The sequence below is a fragment of the Gekko japonicus genome, unplaced genomic scaffold (assembly GCF_001447785.1).
Source record: "Gekko japonicus isolate JY-2015 unplaced genomic scaffold, Gekko_japonicus_V1.1 scaffold2483, whole genome shotgun sequence".
Taxonomy (NCBI): Eukaryota; Metazoa; Chordata; class Lepidosauria; order Squamata; family Gekkonidae; genus Gekko; species Gekko japonicus.
Genome location: NW_015163678.1, coordinates 117,705 through 140,688, shown reverse-complemented (window position 1 = coordinate 140,688; position 22,984 = coordinate 117,705).

Sequence of the window (22,984 nt, the reverse complement as noted above, 5' to 3'; positions counted from 1 at the left end):
ACAAGGATGTATATTGTCACCTTGCTTATTTAATATATATGCAGAGTACATCATGCGTAATGCTGGCCTGGATGAATCACAAGTGGGAATTAAGATTGCTGGGGAAAAGATCAACAACCTCAGATATGCAGACGATACCACTCTAATGGCAGAAAGTGAAGAGGACCTCAAGAGCCTCTTGCTTGGGGTCAAAGAGGAGAGCGCAAAAGGTGGCTTGAAAATCAACATCAAAAAAACTAAGATCATGGCATCCGGCCACATCACTCCTTGGCAAATAGAAGGAGAAATCATGGAAGTAGTGACAGACTTCACATTCCTGGGATCCAAGATCACTGCAGTTGGTGACTGCAGCCACGAAATTAAAAGACACCTGCTCCTTGGGAGGAAAGCGATGACAAACCTTGACAGCATAATAAAAAGTAGAGACATCACCCTGCCAACAAAAGTCCGTATGGTCAAAGCAAAGGTATTCCCAGTAGTACTGTATGGCTGTGAGAGTAGGACTATAAGGAAGGCTGAGCACTGAAGAACAGATTCTTTTGAATTATGGTGTTGGAGAAGACTCTTGAGAGTCCCCTGGACTGCAAGGAGATCAAATCAGTCAATTTTAAAAGAAATCAACCCTGACTGTTCCCTGGAAGGCCAGATACTGAAGCTCAAATACTTTGGCCACCAAATGAGAAGGGAACACTCACTGGAGAAGACCCTGATGCTGGGAAAGATTGAAGGTCAAAAAAGAAGGGGATGGCAAAGGATGAGATGGTTAGACAGTGTTATCGAGGCAATGAACATGAAATTAAGCAAACTCCGGAGCACGACAGAAGACAGGAGGGCCTGGTGTGATGTGGTCCATGGGGTCGCGAAGAGTCGGACTCGACTGTGCGACTGAACAACAAAAGCATTGAAGATTTCATGCTGCGGCGAGACTTTTTATGGGCCTCCCTATGTGGGAGCACATCCAGCCTGTGCTGAAGGCATTTCACTGGCTACCAACAGCTTACCAAATTGACTTCAAGGCAGGGCCGGCCCACCCACTAGGTGAACTAGGCTTTCGCCTAGAGTGGGTCCTGGATAGGGGCAGCAAATTGCTGCCCTCACCCCCGCCAAAAGCCCCCTCGCCCCTGTCAAAAGCGTAGCATGCTCATTGCTGCCCTCCCAGACCTTCCCTCCCTCCTCTGTAAAACACTGGTTCTGCTGGGCTCTTCCAAGCGAGTCCAGGGCCTGCTCCCCGCGTGGCACCATCTTTGGCTTCTGGCCACCATGCCGAGGGAAGGAGGGAGGGGAGCAGGGGGAGGAGGGAGAAGCACTGTGGCGGCGCCCCGCCCCGGTGGGGGAGAGAGAAGGCGGGCGGGTGCCCCTCTGCCCTGCCTGCTCGGGCCCAGCAGATGGGACCGTCATGGGAGGAGGGATCTCTTTCTCTGCCTCCCCGCCCCTTCTCCCTGCGGCAACTTCAGCCATGGAGTTTGCAAAGTTGGGACATGAACTTCTCCCCAGCTGCCCCCAAAAGGGACCTCCTCCAGCCACAGCGCGCATCATCATCCCATCCCCCCACCCCGCCAGCCAGCCGACCAGCTGCATCTCTTCCCCAGCACCACGCCTCACGTCACCCTGGCTTGCCTGAAAGCGCGGCAGGAGCCGGGCTGGCGCTCCAAGGGAAACGGGTGCACTCGGCCATATCCTGGAGGTGGCTGGCCTCCCGCGCCTGTGTTTGTGTGGAATGGGGGGGCACTCAGACGGCAGGGCAGGCTCGCCTGCTGGGAGCCCTGGGGAACGTGGGTGCCAGAAACAGCAGTCGACCAGCCTGGCCTCCACTGCGGGAACACCCTGTAGCAGGCATGCCAGGGCCGAGGAAGGCGCGGGAGGATGCGGGGTTTCGGATGGAGGACTCTGCTGCAGCCCCCCAGAGTGACATGGCGGCTCCTGGGAACAGACTCCTCGCCCTGGGTCACTGCGCGTGCCCCCCTAGAAGTGACAGTCCCTGCTGGGCCCAGACAGATGACTCTGGGACTGGGAAGACAGCCCCCACCCCAGCCTTAAGCAGGTGATTTTTTTTCAGGGCAAGGAAAGTCTTCCTTCTCTCCAGGCCCTGCCTGGAGGTTGACAACCCCGTAATTGGTGGGCACGAGGGAGCGCCAGAAGGTAGTCTTGCCTAGTGTACAAAAAAACCTGGAGCCGGCCCTGCTTCAAGGTGCTGGTTCTTACCCTTAAAGCCGTTTATGGTCAGAGGCCTACATACCTGAGGGCCCGCCTTTCTCCATATGTTCCCCAGAGAGCACTGTGATCAGGGTCCCAAAATCGACTGGCCCTCCCGCATCTCAAGGATGCTAGGCTGGCCCTAACCAGGGCCAGGGCCTTCTCGGTGGTGGCTCTGTTCTGGTGGGACAAGCTCACAGAAGAGATCAGGGCCCTGTGGGGCCTTATGCAGTTCTTCCACCAGGCCTTCAATTAAGGAGCCACTCACTGCCAACAACAACTGGAAGACATAGAGCCCTGTCCCCAGTTTTGCCACCTACAGCCTGTGCCTGCTGCATATATTTGGGAAAGATCAATGAGCTGACTATTAAGACAGATCAGTGAGTACATTAATATGACTGTTACCACCATCTTTAAGCAATTGTATTAATATAGATCCTGCTAGCACTTTATGATACTGAATTGTTTTTAGATGGTTTTATTATTGTCACAATCGTTATTTATGTGTTTTATCTTCCATGTAAGCCGCCCTGAGCCTGCCTCGGCAAGGAGGTGGGGTATAAATTTAACAAACAAACAAATAAATAAATTGCTTGCAGTACTGACCTTGATCAACCAGCAATCTGACTCAGTATAAGGCCAGTGAGATTTTCATGCCGTCCTAAGCTCAATTACTAGATGACATTTTCCACTGAAATATTCTTATTATGCTTACTTCTAGTGTGTTTAGGATGGAGTGCCAGAAAGTGTACACCCCACTCACAAGTATTGGTTCCCTAACTAAGTATGTAGTATCAGATCCCTTCAGCTTCAATAGGGCTTCATGTTTACCATGTGCAAATTATGGCACAAGGAAGACTTCTTTCTGATTATGAAGAAGAAGAGATTGGATTTATACCCCGCCCTTCACTACCCAAGGGAGTCTCAGAGCGACTTACAAATTCCTTTCCCTTCCCTTCCCCACAACAGACACCCTGTGAGGTAGGTGGGGCTGAGAGAGCTCTGACAGAAACTGCTCTTTTTTAAGGACAGCTCTTATCAGAACTATGACTTGCCCAAGGTCATCCAGCAGCTGCAAGTGGAGGAGTGGGGAATCAAACCCGGTTCTCCCAGATTAGAGTCCGCACACCATCCTTAAAATGAGCACGATACCCTTCATTCTTAATAGTTGGTAATATTAAAAAGAAGAAATAAATTATGTAGAAGAGTTATATTCAAATCCAGTACCACCTTAGAAACCAACAAGATTTTCAGGGTGTAAGCTTTCAAGAGTTAAAGCTCCATTTGTCAGACATGAGTAGAATTGGAAATCTGAGGCTTTTTATCCCAGTTAGAAGGTGGAAGGAGTGCTACGAAGAATAAATTGTTTCTGTGGCATGTATTTTCTGCTTTGCAAAAGTCCTACTTTATCATATACAAACAGTGGAGAGTGTCATATTTATTTATTTTATTTATTTTTGCGATTTCTATCCCGCCCTACCCAATGGCCCAGGGCATTGCAGCTGACTTATGGCGACCCCAGAGGGCTTTCAAGTCAAGAGACATTCAGAGGTGGTTTGCCATGGCCTGCCTCTATCTAGTAACCCTGGATTTCCTTGGTGGTCTCCCATCCAAGCACTAGCCAAGGCCAACTCTGCTTAGCTACCAAGATATTTATTTATTTATTTATTTATTTATTAGGTTTATATCCCACCCTTCCCGCAAACGGGCTCAGGGCAGCTACCAGTCAGCGGAACCATGTGCCAAGATAAAACAGTTAAAACCAAGATAAAACAATTATACGGTTCACTTAATACAATTGATACCACAAAGTGCTCGTAGTGATCTTCTTTCTTCATTCAGTTAGAGATGACATGCAGGCAGAAGTAATACTAGGGCCCTGATTTAACGATATTTCAGCCTCCCACAATGCTGTATCTCAGTCTCCTGAAGGGCCAACCTACCACCACGCAAATGATGACATCAATGGTGGGCGGTATTGGTATTGGCAATGGGCGGTGGCCGGCTCCTAATTGAAAGCCTGGTGGAAGAGCTCTGTTTTACAGGCCCTGCGGAACTGTACTAGGTCCCACAAGGCTTGATCTCTTCCAGGAGCTCATTCCACCAGGTAAGAGCCACCACCAAAAACGCCCTGGCCCTGGTAGCAGCAAGCCTGGCATCTCTAGGGCCTGGGATAGTTAGACGGTTTTTTGACCCCGACCGAAGTGCTCTCTGGGGTCTGTATGGGGAAAGGCAGTCCCTCAGGTATGTCAGACCCTGGCCATATAGGGCTTTAAAGGTAAGTACCAGCACCTTGAAGCGAATTCGGTATGCTATTGGCAGCCAGTGCAGTGTGTGCAGCACCAGCCCGATTTGCTCCCATCTAAGGAGACCCATCAAAAGCCTAGCCGCAGCATTCTGCACTAGTTGCGGCCTCCGAACTTGTGACAAGGGCAGCCCCATGTAGAGAGCGTTACAGTAGTCTAGTCTCAAGGTGACCGTCGCATGGATCACTGCAGCCAAGTCATCACGGTTGAGGAAGAGAACTAACTGCCAAATCAGCCGAAGATGGTAAAAGGCTGACTTAGCAGTGGCTGCCACTTGGGCCTCCATGGTTAAGGAGGGATCCAGGAGCACTCCTAAACTCCTAATCTCCAGCGCTGGCACCAATGGTGCCCCATCAAAGGTCAGGAGCCTTAACCCCAAACCGCCCCAACTCAGGCACAGGATCACCGTCTTCGTCGGGTTTAGTTTCAACCTGCTCAGTCTGAGCCAAGCAGTCATGGCGTGCAATGCCCGGTCCAGATCTTCATCAGATAGAGCTGGATGTCATCAGTGTACTGGTGACACCCCAGCCGATACCTCCGGGCAATCTGGGCAAGGAGGTGCATATAGATATTAAACAACACCGGGGAAAGCACTGCCCCCTAAGGCACACTGCACTCCAGCGGGTGTCTCCTGGATTGCTGTTCCCCTAGCACCACCCTCTGTCCCCAATCTTGGAGAAAAGAAGCGAGCCACTGCAAGGCAAGTCCCTGTATCCCCACATCGGTGAGGCGGTGGGTCAGCAACTGATGGTCGACTGTGTCGAACGCAGCTGACAAGTCAAGCAACAACAGTACTGCCAACCCACCCCGATCCAGATGTCTCCGGAGGTCGTCAGTAAGGGCCACCAGTACAGTCTTCGTCCCATATCCCGGGCGGAAGCTGGACTGGAAGGGGTCTAGGACAGAAGCGTCATCCAGAAAACCCTATAACTGTATCGCCACTGCCCTCTCGATCAATATGACCAGATTGGCTTCCAAGATATGACCAGCCTGGGCCAATACGGAGTAGCTTATTCAAATTAATGCAGAAATATGTATATGGAATGTTTTCATTTTTTAAATAGTCCACTTTAATTTTTATCTGTTAAGCAACAGGTAATCTGTTGTTGTTGTTGTTGTTGTTACCTGTTGCTTAGCTGCTAAAGAAAAAGGTAATCTGAACTAAAATATGGTATATAAATGGAGTTTAGGGGAGGTCAGGGCAGAAGGCCTGAACATTTCCATGGAATCATCTTCAGAATACAAACTGGGGAGAGGAAAATGGAGTATGAGCAACTTACATTCAGTACATAACTTGTGGACTTTTTATTTGGCTGACCCTCCTTGCCCTTATATTAATCTTGAGACAGTTGTTAAAAAGACAGGAGGAACACCCACCGATGACAATGTAAAACATTCCGTGTATTTACTGAACGTTTCCACTTGCTTAATCATTAACGCATGATTTTACGATGAAGTCATTAATGTTGTGTAAGTGTAGAATTTATGGAGCGATTTGCACTGTAGGAGAGTCCTGACATGTTTTTAGCAAATACTTTCAGATACCATAGACTGATGCCCCTTAGAAATTTAGCTTAGGGTTATAATCAGGTTCTAGCATGAACAGATTGCGTTAGAATTCAAACCTGATTGTCTGCAAGATTGGGAAAAAAAGGTTAACTAAACAGTACAGACTCAAAGAGCAGGAATCATTGACAACCATGAGCCTCCCAGATTGCTAAGAATTTTAACAGCATTTTCCCCGGCTTAGTAGAGACAAAAGTGTTCGAAAAACAGAATTATTTTTGTCACTGCATTGAGGTAAGTCAGTTCTTGCTACTGTGTCCCTTAAGAATCCTGTGTGTAGCAATCATAGCGAAAGGCAATGATAGCAAAGGGAACACTGAATTGAACATAGAATTATAATGTGGCTGGTGTTCAGACAGATGAATCACAAGTTATGTAAGCCTCATCTGTTAAATCTGCTTTATACAGGCCCCAGTCACACGGGCCAGAAATTGCGGGGGGGAGGCGTGGCTGTTTGCCTCGGGGCAAAATAACGTGCGGTTGCTCAATCAGACGTCCCGTGGAGGTTCCGTGGAGGTCCCGTGGAAATCACGTGGGTAGGGGGGAGGTGCCGATCACAGGACAATCCTGCGGCGCGGCAAAGAAGTGGCGTGGTGCAGCAAACAGGGTTTTTTTCTGTATACCAAAGTATGTGCATGCTCCGTTGGGTGCTTGTGCGCATCCATGGAGACTTGGGGGAAAAAAACCTTTTTTGCAAGGGGACATGGGCGGGCGCTGGATGCCACAGGAAACACGATCAGACGCTCGCCCTTGCCCCGCGGTTACCGGAAACTAGTACCTCGGAGGTACTAGTTTTTTACCCCGCATCTTCGGCGGGAAGCCTCGGGTGAGCTACGGGAGCTCTACGCCTCCCAGATGTGGCGGTGAGATTGCACCCGGAAAATCCACCTATCTTCCATCTCTCTAGCGTGGCTAATGTTCCGTGTGACCGCAGCCATAGTCTTGAATCTGTTTGCCATGTTGGGCATGTAATATATGTAACCTGTCTCTTTAAGAGACAGGCTTAGGTCCTAAGTGGAACTCCCTTTCTTCACATGAATGGGTGTGTCTTCTGGCCTGCCAGTGAGAAGACAGAATATAAAATAAACTGCCTTGGCTCTCAGGAAAATCCCAGCCATCAGTATTAACAAGCATGTGTCAACTAGAACTGTGCATCAGGGAACTCTAGGATTACATTTTTCCAGGCATACTGAAGAGTAGCTCATTGGACACATCAGAATGAGCATCTGAAGGACTATGTAAAGCAGAAGAGGATTTTCTGCCCACCAGCATAAACTGACCCCCTGCCTGGCTTAGCTGGAGCACTAACAGTACACACCAGAAGGGAGAAAGGAAACCCTCCATATCACGCACTCTCTCTACTTGCTCTGACCATAATGAACTCTTAAACCAGTTCTGCTCCAATAAAGATCTAGAAAGTCAGGACTGACTCTTTGCTTCAGGGAAGGAGGATCAAGTGGGTCCCAGAAGACACATCCATAGGCACCATAGTGGGAGGAAGTTCATTAATGGATAGGGGAAATTAGGCTGGCTGTGGAGCAGTCAGGTATTAGCAGTCACTGCTAGACAGCAGAATGTGCATTTTGATGCAGACCAGAGTGTACATTCCACTGAAAGCAATGCAATGTGGAAGACACGCATGGGAATGCTTGTACAGATGCACACTGCCACAAGTCATCAGAAGAAAATTATAAGCTTACATTTGTAGATAATACTTTATGGTCACAGTATCCCACTTGGTGGAGGCATAAAATAGTTTTGAAAACAGATGATAAGTCATCAAAATTTTGGACAGTTTTTTAGTTGCTTTAGTTAGCTCAGACAGTAATGTTTTGAGACTTGTTCCTGTTGAGCTGAAATAAATATATATGGGGTTTTTTCCCCCCTTCTGAGCTGGGTCACAATTGGCTCACACTTTCAGTTCACAGATAGAGCAAATCTGGAAGTTTTCAGCTGACAGAGGTATATAATTTCAGGCTTGTGTAATCCCTTATCAGCAGGTACAGCACTATTGGAGAGGAACGAAGTATGTGGAAGCTCAGGCAGTTAAATAGGTGTTATGGCACTCTGCTCTTCTTTTCATAGGTTCTCCAGTCCTTATTGAGCACAAGAACAGCTGTACAAAATAAGTGTTTCCATGGGATATAGATATAGATGGGCAAAATGCTTGAGAGAGCAGTAGTAGACCACCTCTAACTCTTCTTCTGTAACTCATCTACTCTATAACCTTTTCATTCTGGCTTCAGGCAGGGCTATGGGACAGAGACGGCTCTGTGAGCTTTAGCTGATGATCTCCATCTGAGCATAGACAAAGACCATGCCTCTTTGTTGCTCTTATTGGACTTATCTGCAGCCTTCAGTACAGTAGATCATATCATCCTATTGAGGTGCTTGGAGGCAGAAGTAGGTATCAGGGAATGCACACTGAATTGGTTCATATCATTTGGGTGTCATTGGTGGTTTAAGTTGCAATGTGAACCTTAAGGGAGTTATGGGATGGTTGTGAATGGTTGTGTGAGTGTATATGAGTATGGTTGTAGATCACCGAATGATTGCATCTTAATTTCGTTGTACTATGTACAATGACAATAAAGTATATTATTATTCCTCATGGAACAGATTCAAAGGGTTGCTATTGGAAACCAGAATTATCATCAGTGTGGGACCTAACCTGTGGTGTTCCACAGGGCACAGTTCAATCTCCCATGCTCTTCTATCTTTATATAAAGCTTTTGGGACAAATCGTTCATAGCTTTGGGGTTGGTTGTCATCAATATGTGAATGATACACAGCTCTATATATCCTTGTCCTGGTGATGCAGTAGAGGTTCTTAATTGCTGCCTGGCTGCTGTGGTAAATTGGCTAAGAGCAAATTAACTGAAAGTAAACACTGAAAATACAGTGGTAATGTTGGTTTGTGAAGGCAGAGATCTTGAAGGAAGAGCCAGTTTGGTGTAGTGGTTAAGTGTGCGGACTCTAATCTGGGAGAACTGGGTAAGATTCCCCACTCCTCTACTTGCAGCTGCTAGATGACCTTGGGCAATCCATAGTTCTGGCAGAGCTGTTCTCTCAAGGACAGTTCTGGAAAGAGCTCTCTCAGCCCCACCTGTCTGTTGTGGGGAAGGGAAGGGAAAGGAGTTTGTAAGCCACTCTCAGACTCAGAGTGAAGGGCAGGGTATAAATCCAATCTCTTCTTCTTCTCTTCATTGTGCTCCCTGCTTTTGATGGAGTTCAGCTGACCCTTGCTGACTTGGTTAAGAGCCTTGGGGTTATACTGGGCCCAATGTTATTGCTGTAGAGGCAAGTTAATGCAGCGGCAAAAAAGGCATACTCCCAACTCAGCCTAGCCCATAAAATGGCCCCTTACCTTGATATGACTGATCTTACCACCAGATCCATGCCACGGTGACATCCAGCCTATACTGCTATAATGCACTATACATTCGGTCAGATCTGCATTTGTCTTTCCCACCGGTGTCCCAGCCTTTTGACACCATCTTTAAAAAAGCTGTCTACATTTGGTATTGTTTTCATACCTCAACAGTGCTAGCATACTTGTGCATGTCCGCATATGTTTATTACCCTTTCGTGGTGGCTCTACTGTCATTGCACCTCTGCACTGCTTTAAAAGAATCTTCTCCAAACGACATTCAAACAAGCATAGAGAAAGACAGAGTCACAGCAGCACGAAACTGATTTAAAAATGCAAATGCAGATTTGACCATTCGTCTTCCCTCAAAATCAGTTCAAAAATTCCAGTTGGTACAGAATACAGAAACTCCAGATGGTACACATTATAATCCTAGTTTCAGTAAAATAAAAACAGTAGTAAATACCATATTCTGTTCTGTTAGTAGCTCTCTAACAAATATTCAATTAATATTCTGTTTCCAACAACAAGTAAGCATTTTCTTCTTGTAGCTCAGAAGTAGGGTTGCCGAATTTAGATCGTCCGGGAGCGGGGGGCTCCCGGACGATCCCGGGCACGTGCTTTGTTTTCTCCTCAAATCGCGTGGCCCCGCCCACAGCGTGCGACGTCACTTCCGGGTGACACGCACGCGGGGGTGGGGTTTCCCCCGGGCCCCGATTCCGGCACGCCGGTAATCGGAGGTCCGAAGTGGGGGAATCCCCGCCCCCCGGCTGCATTTGGCAGCCCTACTCAGAAGCCTGATCTTCTCAAAGTGGTGGCCTACATAGGAGAGCTGATGATAGTATTTAAAGTAGTCAGTAATACTAAAGAGGCCCTGGCCCTTTAGCTGCCAGCAACACTTGGTGGCAGAAAAGGGAATTTCCATTAAAATGGAATCTGCATTAAAATATCTTGGCTAGTAGGAGTAGATACCGCTCACATATACTTTTTAGTTAGTTAAATTCAGGTGGGTAGCTGTGTTGGCCTGAAGCAACAGAACAAAGTTTGACTCCAGTGGCACCTTTAAGACCAACATAGTTTTATTCAAAGTATAAGCTTTCGTGTGCCTGCACACTTCTTCAGATACAATGAAATGGAAATTACCAGTCCATACATATAGGTAGAGGCTGAGCAGTAAATTAGCATACAGCATAATGAAGATGTTTAACAGATTCAAGGAACAAACAGAAGTATCAGGCTTACTTTATAAGGTTACCATTTGTTTGAGTTTAATTCTGGGGAGAGGTAGAACACAGTGAAGGAAATAAATAAATACAGATTGGAGATTGAAGGGCAGATGTATCCTTAATTGTGGAATGCTGAGAGTAATTAACTGAGACCCTGCCATTATTCTCCATCCATCTCTTCTCAAGCATGGAGGTGACCTTAGAGCATGTTCTTCTTTGAAATGGGGTGATTGGCTGTGTATAGATATCTCCCTTGTCCCCAGAGAAATATATTCCAATCTACCATTCCAATTATATTACATGATCATAAATTAAATTACAATCTACTATTCTAATCTATTATTCCAAAAAAGAAATAAAATAAAATAAAGAGGACGTATGGCTCTTTTGGGGGATTGGTGAGAATACAGATGTAATGGCTGAATGAGGTTAGCATAAGTAGTGAGATAAGAAACCAATATCTCTGTTAAGTTCTAGGGATTCCATTGTTCTGAATGTTGTAATAATTTGCAACTCAGCAGTTTCCCTTTCTAGTCTGTTCCTGAAGTTCCTTTGCAATAAAACTTCTACTTTGAGATCACCTATTGAATGTCCTGGAAGATTGAAGTGTTCTCCTACAGGTTTCTCAGTCTTGTGATTTTTATTTTTTTTGTATTTGTGTGTGTGTGCTTGCATTCCTGAAGTCATGGTGACTTCTGATGACCCCTACTGGGAGCTTGGATGCTTTTCAGAGAGGAGGCTTGAAAGCCTGCCTCTGCTTCCCGAGCCCTGGTATTCCTTGGAGGTCTCCCTTTCCAATTACTGGCCAGGGTCAGCCCTGCTTAGCTTCCTAGATCTGACAAGATCGGGCTTGCCTGAGCTATCCAGGTCAGAGCAGTCTTGTGATTCTTGATGTCAGATTTGTGTCCATTCATCCTTTGGTGTAGGGTTTAACCTGTTTGCCCTATGAAGAGAATTGAAGGGCATTGTTGGCATTTAATGGCATATACAGTGTTAGAAGATGAGCATGTGAATACACCTAGGATGGTGTAGTTGATGGTGTTAGGTCCAGTGACTGTGTTGTCTGGGGTGTGTGGCAGCAAAGTTGGCATCTGGGTTTATTGCAGGTTCTGGTACCAGTGTCCACATATGCTATTGTGTGGCTAGAACTTTATGAGGGCTATGCCAGTGTTCTGCTTAAAAAGAAATCAGGTTTTTTGTTGTCTGGGAGGGAAAGAATCCCAATGAGAACTTTGCTGTCTATAGATAGCAGACAACATGCTTCCTCAACAATCTGAGTCACTCACAAGAGTTTTTATTTCATGGATATAAATTTCTTTTTAGAACCTTGGACTATTTCTACCAAACGCATAGAAGTTTGTTGTGATATGATTGTATATTGGGCAAAAATGTGAACAGTTTTATTACCTTCCTCAGTCGCCACTTCCCTGCAAAGTACCTTTCTTAAGCACAGTGACTTCTATTTCCTTATTAACTGTGAGGCTGTTACTATTTTCACTTTGAGCTGACTTGTCCAAGGACAGAACTGCACTCTAAGTGAGATTTACAGTCCGAAGGTATCTTGTATTTGACACACCTCACCTGCAGCTGGAAAGACTGAATTATTATAACTTATCCACATCGATATATTACAAAGCATGACTTGTTTTAGATTTGGCAGAAAATCCAGAGAAATAACTGTATGAATACGCTTCTGAAATGAATAGCTGTTTTGGCTTTAGTGTTGTGTAGCGCCAATACCTATATTTCTTGGTGATGTCTACTACATATTTAGATTCTTTAGTTTTTTCTAAGTGGAGGCTGAACAAAAATTATAAAGGAAAGACATTAAAAGAGCAAATACTTTTTTTAAAAAAAAGCTACAAAGAAAACCAGTTTTATCCATCCTGGTCCTTAAAATCTAAATTCTTTTCCTTTCTGTGGTCACAGCACATTAGCTATCCCAAATTTTAGCACCAACACAAATTTTACAGTTCCTGCTTTAAACACTCTCCAGAACCCTGGATCACTCAGGGGGTTTTCTGAATATGTGAATTATTTGAAAGTTTTAGACGCTTGATTTCCTTCTGATGTTCTTAGCAATCGACCCACAAGCATGGGAATTGGTTTGGGCAGGGCTTTTTTTGTAGAAAAAGCCCAGCAAGAACTCATTAGCATAATAGGCCACACCCAACAGCAGAAACGCATTAGCATATTAGGCCACACCCCTGATAGCACATCTCATTGGCATATTAGGCCACACACACCTGTGTTACCAGAAGTGTGGTCATCCAGTCACACCCACCTTTTGCTTCTTATTCTGTTTACTTTGTTGTCAAAACCCTGGGCTTTTTTTGTAGCAGGAACTTATTTGCATGTTAGGCCACACACCCCTAATGTAGCCAATCCTAATGAGTTTCTGCTGTTAGGTGTGGCCTATTATGCTAATGAGTTCCTGCTGGGCGTGGCCAACTCAGGAGCCAGCGGGAACTCCGTTCCTGTGCGTTCCTGCCCAAAAATAGCCCTGGTTTGGGCAGGGTTCTTCCCCACAGCTGCCCTCCCTGTGCATTTTCACACTTTCTCAATCTGTTCATTTTCTTCTGCATGTGCCTTAAATAATAAGGATTTTCAAGGGAGGGTGCTGTCATCGACGTGGGGTCACAGCCATTGTTCCCTCTAAGCTGAGTTAGGGTGAGCTAACTCACAGTTTTTTTGGTCTCCAGCTCACACATTTTTTGTCTTAGCTCAGGAAGGAGGGCTCCAGAGCAAACTAATTTATGCAGGAGCCAAATTGCTCGCTCACAACTTTAATGCCAGTAGCTCACAAAGTAGAATTTTTGCTCACAAGACTCCACAGCTTAGAGGGAGCATTGGTAACAGCACCTCCCCTTATTTTTGAAAAAACAGCCCTAAAATATCCATATAATCAGGGGTCATTTCGCAGAAAAAGAGGTGCAGGAGCTCATTAGCATAACTCATTAGCATAACTTATTTGCATCTGCCACACACCCTGGCATCACCGGAAGTGTGTCAGAAGGCAACACCCACCGCTCAGGCTCCACTGGACTGTTTTGGATTGCTGGCTATTGGGGGGGGGAGAACGCACAGATCCTCATGCTCCTTGTTGCCCGGGGCTGCTGGGAGCAGGGAGTGGAGCTTGTTGCATGTGCCCGCCCCCTGGGCTCTTTACTGCCGGAGCTCTGCTCCTGTGCGCTCCTGCAGGAAATGACCCCTGCATATAATCGATGCAGTGTTGTCATGATAATTTTAGCAGGTTCTCTGAATTCCCAGCTTTCATTTTTAAAAAGTAATTATCTAGCCCCTTCCTTTGCGGAGATATAAGGGAAAAGGTGTTTTCATCCCACATCTCCTGTGCTGACGACTGAGGGGTGACATGATTGAGGTTTATAAGATTATGCATGGGAAAGAGCAGGTAGAGAAAGAGGTACTTTTCTCCCTTTCTCACAATACAAGAACTCGTGGGCACTCCATGAAATTGCTGAGCGGTCGGGTTAGAACGGATAAAAGGAAGTACTTCTTCACCCAAAGAGTGATTAACACTTGGAATTCACTGCCACAGGAAGTGGTGGCAGCTACAAGCATGGACGGCTTCAAAAGGGAATTAGATAAGCATATGGAGCAGAGGTCCATCAGTGGCTATTAGCCACACGGTATAGATAGGGACTCTGGGGCAAGTGATGCTCTGTCATCTTGGTGCTTGGGGGGGTCAACAGTGGGAGGGCTTCTAATGTCCTGGCCCCACTGGTGGACCTCCTGATGGCACTGGTATTTCTGGCCACTGTGTGATACAGACTGTTGGACTGGATGGGCCTTTGGCCTGATCCCACATTGGCATCTCTTATGTTCTTATGTTTAAAGCAACTTACAACTTGATTTTTTTTTTTTTGGTCTCTGAAATTAATTGCAGTGGAACTCACTTTGAATTGGATGCTGATGCCATTTATGCATTTGAAAATCATCGTCATTTTTTTAAAATATAGTTTTGGAGTGATTTAACTTTCACCCACTTACCTACTTACTTTTACCTACAAGGCAATTACAAAGTGGAAAAAAATTGCCAAAGTTATAAATTATTCAGATCATTAAATCAAACACATAAAGTGTACCAAAAAAAAGAATAAAATCTTGCCTAACTAATGCTGTCTGAGGAAAGTGCTAGGAGTTTAGCACACAGTATTAGAATAGATGTGTTCTTGTAGGGTACAGCAAGTTATCTCATTTCAACAGGAAATTCTCAGCATATGAATATTTGTTTTATGAGGTTAGGGTCTTTACTATAAATATGGAAGGTTAAACATATATTTGAAGCAGTACAAAACTACACTTTAGACAGTAACAGTTTCTTCTATTTTGCCATGGATTTGTCCTTTGGGATGGACTGAAAACATCTGATAGACAGTCCTTTCATTTAAATGACTGAAACTGCCTGCTTATTGGGAACATTATGCACTGACAATAAAATGTTTTATCAGCTCCTAGATCCTGCAAGCCTTCCATAAAAGTATATAGGAAACTGACTTGATCTGTATATAATGCACACAGAGGCCTATGAGAACCTGTGCTCCATACTGACAACATTCTGATGAATAGTGCTTGATAACTTGAGAACATGACCCCTTTCACAGAGGCCCTAAACACTTTTGGTATTTTAACTCCCTTGCTTTTTCCTGCCCCCTCTGCACATTTTTATACTGCGGGTTTTATTGATTGCTGTTTTACTACTGGGATTTTATTAACCATTATTCACCTTAGACAAGATTTCTTGGACAGGAAGGATTGAAACAGCCTAAATAAAATACATTCACAGGAGCAGAATAAAAGCACAAGGATTAGCAGATTTACTTCTCCTGTTCTGAGCAAGCATAATTTATTTCATTAGCAGACAGTTGCCAGATACCAGGATGAGAAAAAAAGGGCTGGAAGACTGCAATCATACGAACTATGGTCCAAAAAGATGTTAAGGATGTAAGAGAAGTTCATCCAGTCCAGTATCCAGCCAGGTGCCGTGGAAGACCTGTCAGCTGGGACACAGAAGTCAATTCCCCTGCTGTTGTTCCCTAGCAACTGATATATTGTGTCTGAACATCGAGGTCCTAGTTATTTAGCTGTGTGGGCTACTAGACATGGACAGACCCCAGTTTACAGTGTCTAGGAAGAAAGTAACATATATAATAAAGGATTTGTGTGCCGATTTATCAAATGGATCATTTGCCATTTCTAAGGTCTAAAAGTTTAAGTCCTACCCTCAAGCTATTTTTTCTCTGGATCAAAAATATTAGGCTGGGATTAAATTATTGGTGGGTGGAGAGAAAATGCAGCAGACCTGGAAGATATTGGAACTGATTTGAGTTGTGGCCTATTCGTGTCTTGGTAAAAGCTGAACCAAAGAGATTCTGCAGGGCAAAAGTACATAAACCCATGTGCCGTCCAGTATACCAGCAGCTCTCTGAACAATCCTGGATTACAGACTCTTTGAAACTACTTCCCATTAGTCACCTCCTACCATTCAAGGATGCCCTAACCTTGTGCCAAGAGCCACTAGGATCTCCTAAACATACATTCCCTCTGCCCCCCACACCACCCAGACCCAGGTCAAACATAATGTGAAAGCTAATCTCATAAATTTCTGGGGTTGCCAACCTCCAGGTTTGAACAAATGAAGCACAGACTCCAGGTTTGGCTTGAACTTCTCCCAGAATTACTATCGATTTCCAGAGCACAAAGATGGTTTCCCTGGAGAAAATGGCAGCTTTGGACTCTATGACACCACATCCCTACTGAGCTCCCTTCTCTCCCCAAACTCCACCCTCCCTAGGCACCACCCCCAAATCTTCAGGAATTTCCCAAGCCAGAGTCGGCAATCTTATGAGTTGCCCAGCTCCACGGTCCCTTTTTATGACCAAGGCCCCTGGTATATTGCCCTCCCTCCCTTCTTACTAGTTCATGGGAATAAGGGGATTAGAAGAATCGCCCTTGTCTTTCTTTCCAGAAGCATTTCTGTACAGTAATGGATTCTGAGCTTTAACTATTTCATCCTCAGTTTTGACCTGAAAGGTCTTGATAGAAAGACTGGCTATAAGATATTAATACAGAATAGCCTTATGGCCTGCTGAAAATATGTACCATTTGCCTCATGGTGAAAATAATTCCAGAGGCCAACCACTGTCAGCAGTTATTCTTGGAAGCTAGCAGACTTTGACTTGGGAGGAACTATGTGGACATAATAAGAGTGAATGACTCTTTGAGACTACATGGAAGCATCTATGACTAAGAACAAGGTTTTGGTATTGGTCTTTAAGGCCCTAAATGGTCTGGGACCAATGTATTTTTGGGACAACCTCTCATGATATGTCCCCCAAAGAGCATTACACTCAGCAGATAAAAGCTTCTGGTGATCCTTGGCCTGAAAAATATCCAGCTGTCCTCAACCAGAGCCAGGGCTTTTTCTGTCCTGGCTGCCACCTGGTGGAACTCTCTGCCAAATAACATCCATGTTGTGCGGGACCTGATGCAGTTCCTCAGGGTTTGAAAGACAGAGATGTTCCACCAGGCTTACAATTGAGAACAGCAATGGTTTTATACTCAGTCTGCCCCCTCCTCACCTTTTCTCCAAGGGGCCAGGACAATAATTCTGGCCCATCCTAAAGGCAGCATCTGGAATGGTTACTGAATCTGTTTTACTGTTTTTAATTTATTTTAAACCTGATTTGAATGTATCCTTATGAAATGTTGTACACTGCCCTGAGCCCCAAGTAGGGAGGGATTTAAAAATTTGATTTATAAACAAACAAACAAACATTGGCTGATCTTTACAATGGCCCATAGCACTATCAATTTCTGTTGAGATTACGTTATTTATAACCTGTCAATATCATGCATTGCTCAAGACAGCTTTTAAAAACATTAACGTTTCATGCATGCTTTTTATAAAATAGAGTTAGTTTCATGGTAGAACTCGCTTTCATGGAGGCTAAACTCAGTTTTGATCTCTTCTCTGCCATGGTAGCCAATATTCCACAATCTGGTTGCAAAGGGAAACACAAGAGTATACCATGGGAGACTCTGGCTATATGGGCAAATCTTCATGTGGCAGGGCAAAATTCTAGGAACTTCTGCTTGTTGTTGACCAATACATTCCTCGAGGTCAGAGGTCATTTCGGGGGGGGGGAACGCGGGGGAACGCAGTTCCCCCGGGTGCGGTGCAGGGGGCGGGGCACATGTCGAAGCCCCGCCCCCTCCTTCCGGCCGCCCCGCTTCCAGCCCTCATTCAGCCAGGAGGAGGCAGGAGAAGAGGGAGGGTAAGTTGCTTCCTCACCGCCTCTGCCCACCCCTGCCTGCCTGGGGCCAGGGAGGGCCTTGGCGGGGCTTCCTCGCACTCCCGCTGGCCTTGCAGTTCCACCGCCGGGCCCCTGATGTCAGGGGGTGTGGCATATGCTAATGAGTTATGCTAATGAGTTCCCCTAGCTCTTTTTCTACGAAATGACCCCTGCTCGAGGTTATCAAGGAAGTATGTGTAATCAGGTCAAAATAATCATTTTCTTGTGCCTTTGCACAGATTTGGTGATCCTACGTATTGGTTGTTTCTGCATTCACCCAGCACCTTCAAAATGTGTATAAAACTCAAGATTGGCTTACTACATTTATATACACACACACACACACAGCCACATGCAGAAAGCTGTTTTTGCTATTATTTTAAATTACTGAAAACTTCAATTGGATTCTTGCCACTTGTCAGGTGGGATACATATTTAAGATTAGTCATTCTCAGATCTCAAAAGGCACAAATTAATTAATTTCACCCCACTTTACTGTCAACACTGGATTAATGACTATCAGCTGTGAAGCTCTGATGTAGGGAATATCCCTTCTGCAAATATAGCACGTAGTATGACTACATCAGAGGAAATTGTCTTTCTTGGAGATCTGTTAAAAGGCACTAGAAAAGATATTGCCAAGAGGAAAGAAACTATTGGGCACGTTCGTTTAGGGTTTTGTGATCATAGGAATTCCTTTCCTGTATTACATTTCTCTTCTCATGATTATGAAAAATATCCCAAAGGCTGATTGAACATTTGATCCCAGGTTTCCATCTACTGAAACAGGTTGTTAATCAAAGACCCAATTTCTAATGCTGTCCTCCAAGGGACATCATACTGCTTGAACATCTGCCAGTTTGGTTCACATCTTACTCACAGGTCCGTCCGTCACAGGCTGGCAGCCAATCATTTGGCAATCTATTTGGATGTGTCTGTTTGTGTGATTATAGTGCTTTCTCACATGATTAGACTTCTCACAACAGCTACCGTCCTGACACTCGTAACGCTGCCACCAATTTTAAAAGGAACATAATAAAAGGGGGCAGGGTTGAGATTTTTTAAATTGAGAGCTACTGCTTAGTGTCTCGGCATGCCTTTTGTGTCCACCCATAAACCACCCAATCTTGTGATCATTCTGTGTGACCACTTCCTGAACAGATAGATACTGCTGACTGTGCAGACACAAGAAGTAGACAATGCAGTTGTAATGTATCCGCCATTACCACGTGCGCGACCGTTGGGCCATGCGGTCAAGCACAAGCCCAAAGCTTCGTTCCCACAGAACAATAGCGGAGCGGATCCTGGCCCGCACCAACCAGAGGGCTAGGTCCGCGGCCGAGAGCCAATGGGACTCTCGGCCACTGTAAATGACCTATAGGTGACTAAGGGGTGTGTTTTGGTGGCAGGTTTCTGTGTATATATACCGGCCTGCGTGCCGGGGTCTTTCGTCTTGTTCCTGATCTAATAAAGTACTCTTGCTGAATCACTCCACGTTCCCGAGTACTTTCCAGCAGTCTAGCAGACGTTGCTCATTTATAGGGTTTGACTGAATTAGTTCAAACAAAGTATGTTTCTCTGGAAAGAATATTTGCCATGAAGTTAGCAAATTTAAGCTAAATGAAAGAGGCAAAAAGATGCTCTGTGAAGTTGTACCTAAAATGAACCAAAGAAATCTGTGGTGCAGGGGCAGAGTCTGGAGAAGGGAATTACATAGAGGGATGCCAGCCTCCAAGTGGGACCAGGGGATCCCCTGGAATTACAGCTCATCTACAGACTACAGAGATGAGTTTCCCTGAACTCTATTTCATTTTACCCCATTGAGGCTCCATCCACAAATCTACAGCAGTTTCCCAACCTGGATCTGGCCTCCAGGTCCAAATTTATTTTCCAAGTTCTGTGCTGAGATTATGGAGTGTGAAGAGGGGCTTAAGCCTTTCCCACCCATTCCATTTCCTTGACTGGAACAGCCTAGGGTTTTCTCACTGTGGAAACCTAGGTGGAACCCGTCATTGCAGTGCCCCCTGGGCCATTTCAGGCCAGGAAAATAATACAGTCCCTTCTCCCTATATGTCATTACCCCAATCCAAACTGGGGGCCCCACACACCTGGAATTAAGTTCCTAGCATGGTCCTCGTACACATTTGATCATATGGCGCACTACGGAAAAACCTAACATGTAATTAGGCCAACCAAGAGTCCAGTACATAATTTGGCAGGAGGACTGAAAAATTACACATAGCTAGGAAGTGAACTCTAGGGGCTGCAGTGGCTCAAGTGGCTAAGACACTGAACTGCAGACCGGAAGGTCGGTAGTTCAGCAGTTCGAGACCTGAGTGCTGCATGACGGAGTGAGCTCCTGTCTCTGGCCCCAGCTCCTGCCAACCTAGCAGTTCGAAAGCAAAAAACTGCAAGTTGATAAATAGGTACCACTTCAATGGGAAGGTAACAGCGTTCTGTGCATCTTGGTGTCTAGTCATGCCAGCCACATGACCACAGAAACATCTTCGGACAGCGCAGGCTCTTCAGCTTGGAAACGGAGATGAGCACCGCATCCCTAGAGTCAGATTCGACTGGCTTTTGAGCAAGGGAAATCTTTACCTTTACTAGGAAGTGAATATGTGACCTGGCAGCTGTATGCCATGGCTCTTCTTAATCTGTTCATAGTCTCTCACTATTACTTTAGGTCTGTACTTAGTGCCAAAGAAGCAGATCACTTGCATACAACATAAAACCATCCTTTCTCCTGGAACTGTGCCGTCTTTGTAGCTCCCAAACATGGGAGTAACATAATCACATGTGAGACTGGCTTTCTTACTTGTGAGAGTTTTCCCCCCATCTCTGAGGATTACTATATAAAGGGCGCAAAATGGGAACAGGGCATAGAATACATGAAGAAGTTTGTCAACTACTGGTCTATAACAAATTATGTGGGAGAAGATTTTCAGTACGTAAAGACATAATAAAAATCAATTCCGTAACTGTTGAATAAAAACTGGTCAGATTTAAACTTGAAATAAAATATTATCTTAACTCCGATGAAATGGGCTATTGCAGCCAAGATAAAGGAATATAAAGGTTTTTAAAGTAAATATTGACCATAAAATGGTTCTCACTCAGGATATATTTTTCAGCATGTAGTATTCTTATTTTTTAAATCCATTATAGGTTCTTTAGGGCTAATTTCAAAGACTGTATAATTTCAAGATTAATATCTATTGATTATGTTCACAGTCAGTTCCAGTAATGGGATTTTTCATCACCTGGTTAGATGACACCATAAAATCAGAAGATATCCTCCAACTACACAGCTCCAGTTTTTATTTGTCCGATGACATGATGAGAAATGTTTACACTACTTTCCCACCTTATTAGACTAGAGGTAAAAGTGCTGAATGAAAAGGAATTTTGCAGGCCATCCATCCAAAACCTGACAGAAACAAACTAATGATGCATTCAATCTGAAACTGACTCCAGGTGCTTTAAGTGATAAAAGAAGGTGAAATGTAAGGGGCCTGACACATAGTGTGAAGAATCAGGTCACCACTGTATTTTTAGAAGTGTGTGTTTTTGTTCTTTTCCAGCATGCTTGCTCTTTTCCCCCCCTCTCCCCCTTTTTTCTGTCTGTTTCTCAAAATAATTTGGCCGGTGCTTGCAGAAGGCTGTTCTAGCCTCAGGGATTCTCACACATACTTCTGTTGACAGAGTTCCTGGATAGCAAGTAAGCTGAAATGCCTTTTGTTAAGTATCTATTCATGTCTCTTTCTGTACTACCCCAACACTTGAAGATCTTTTGAGCTGCTGAGTTCCTGCTATTCCACTCATAGAAAAATTGGATTTGGGATTGTCATACAGAACAGGTAAAATGATCCACAATAAATATTATTATTCGTATTCTCTTAGTTTAAAATTGTCTGTTCCAGTTTCTTTCATAACTTTTTAGAAAATAGTGCTTTAAATAATTTGCAGCCATTAAAGATAGAGTAAGATAATCAGAAGAAAGCTAACTTCGGAGTTTAAATCCATTACGTTGAATGAATGTTCTATTTCCCTCATCACTTTTACTCTTCAGGATAATAATATCATGGCAACTGTCATATTTGAAAAGTAATCATTCATAAATAATAGCTGTACTAGAAAATAATTTGTTTTCTCTTAAACAACAAATAGAGACGATGAAATCATGTTTTATAAGGGTTGAAATTAATATTTCGTAATGGTTCATTTTAATATTTCATGGGTAAATGTGATGTTAACATTAGGTGTTATTCACAGCTTCATAGGCTATTACAGAAATGTAGGATGTGCAGACACTTCAAGATCAGGCCTCTCCAAAACAAATATGTATAATTAGTAGGCAATTTTATATATGGTTGTGTGTATTTCTGCATGTATTTTTAAGAATCAGGTTACAAAGCTGTTTGATACTGTAGGAGTCAACTTGCTTTCACAGAAATATCCCCAGAATTGAATGACATTTTCTCCCAAAGATAGGAAAGACACTAAGTAAAAATATTGTCCACATTATTTTTATATACAATAAAGGTTTGTTTGATTGATTGATACACAGTACTTCACAATGTCTTCCAGAATCCTTCCAGCTGGTTGTATTGCTTTAGAGGTGTTCTCAGTTTTGTACTGGCTAAGAAACAATGCAATTGCACATCTTGTTTTCGTTTGGAATGTAAAATAGCCATTCTCACACATTTTCCCCTTAGAAAAATATATATGGATGTTTAATGAAACAATATACAGTCCACGTCTTACGTGTTTGCTACAGAAAACACAGCTGTGCACACAGAGTAGTGAGGCTTGCAAAGTAATGTCTTAAAGCCATTCCTATTTAACCCTATTTCTGTCTTCTGAGACTTCATGAAACCTACACATCTTCAGAAATGCCACCCTGGCCTTAAGGAAAGACAGCCTGCTGTAGTAGTTAAGAGTGTTGGAGTGGGATGTGGTAGACCCAGGCTTGAATCTCCACTCTACCATGAAAGCTTGTTAGCT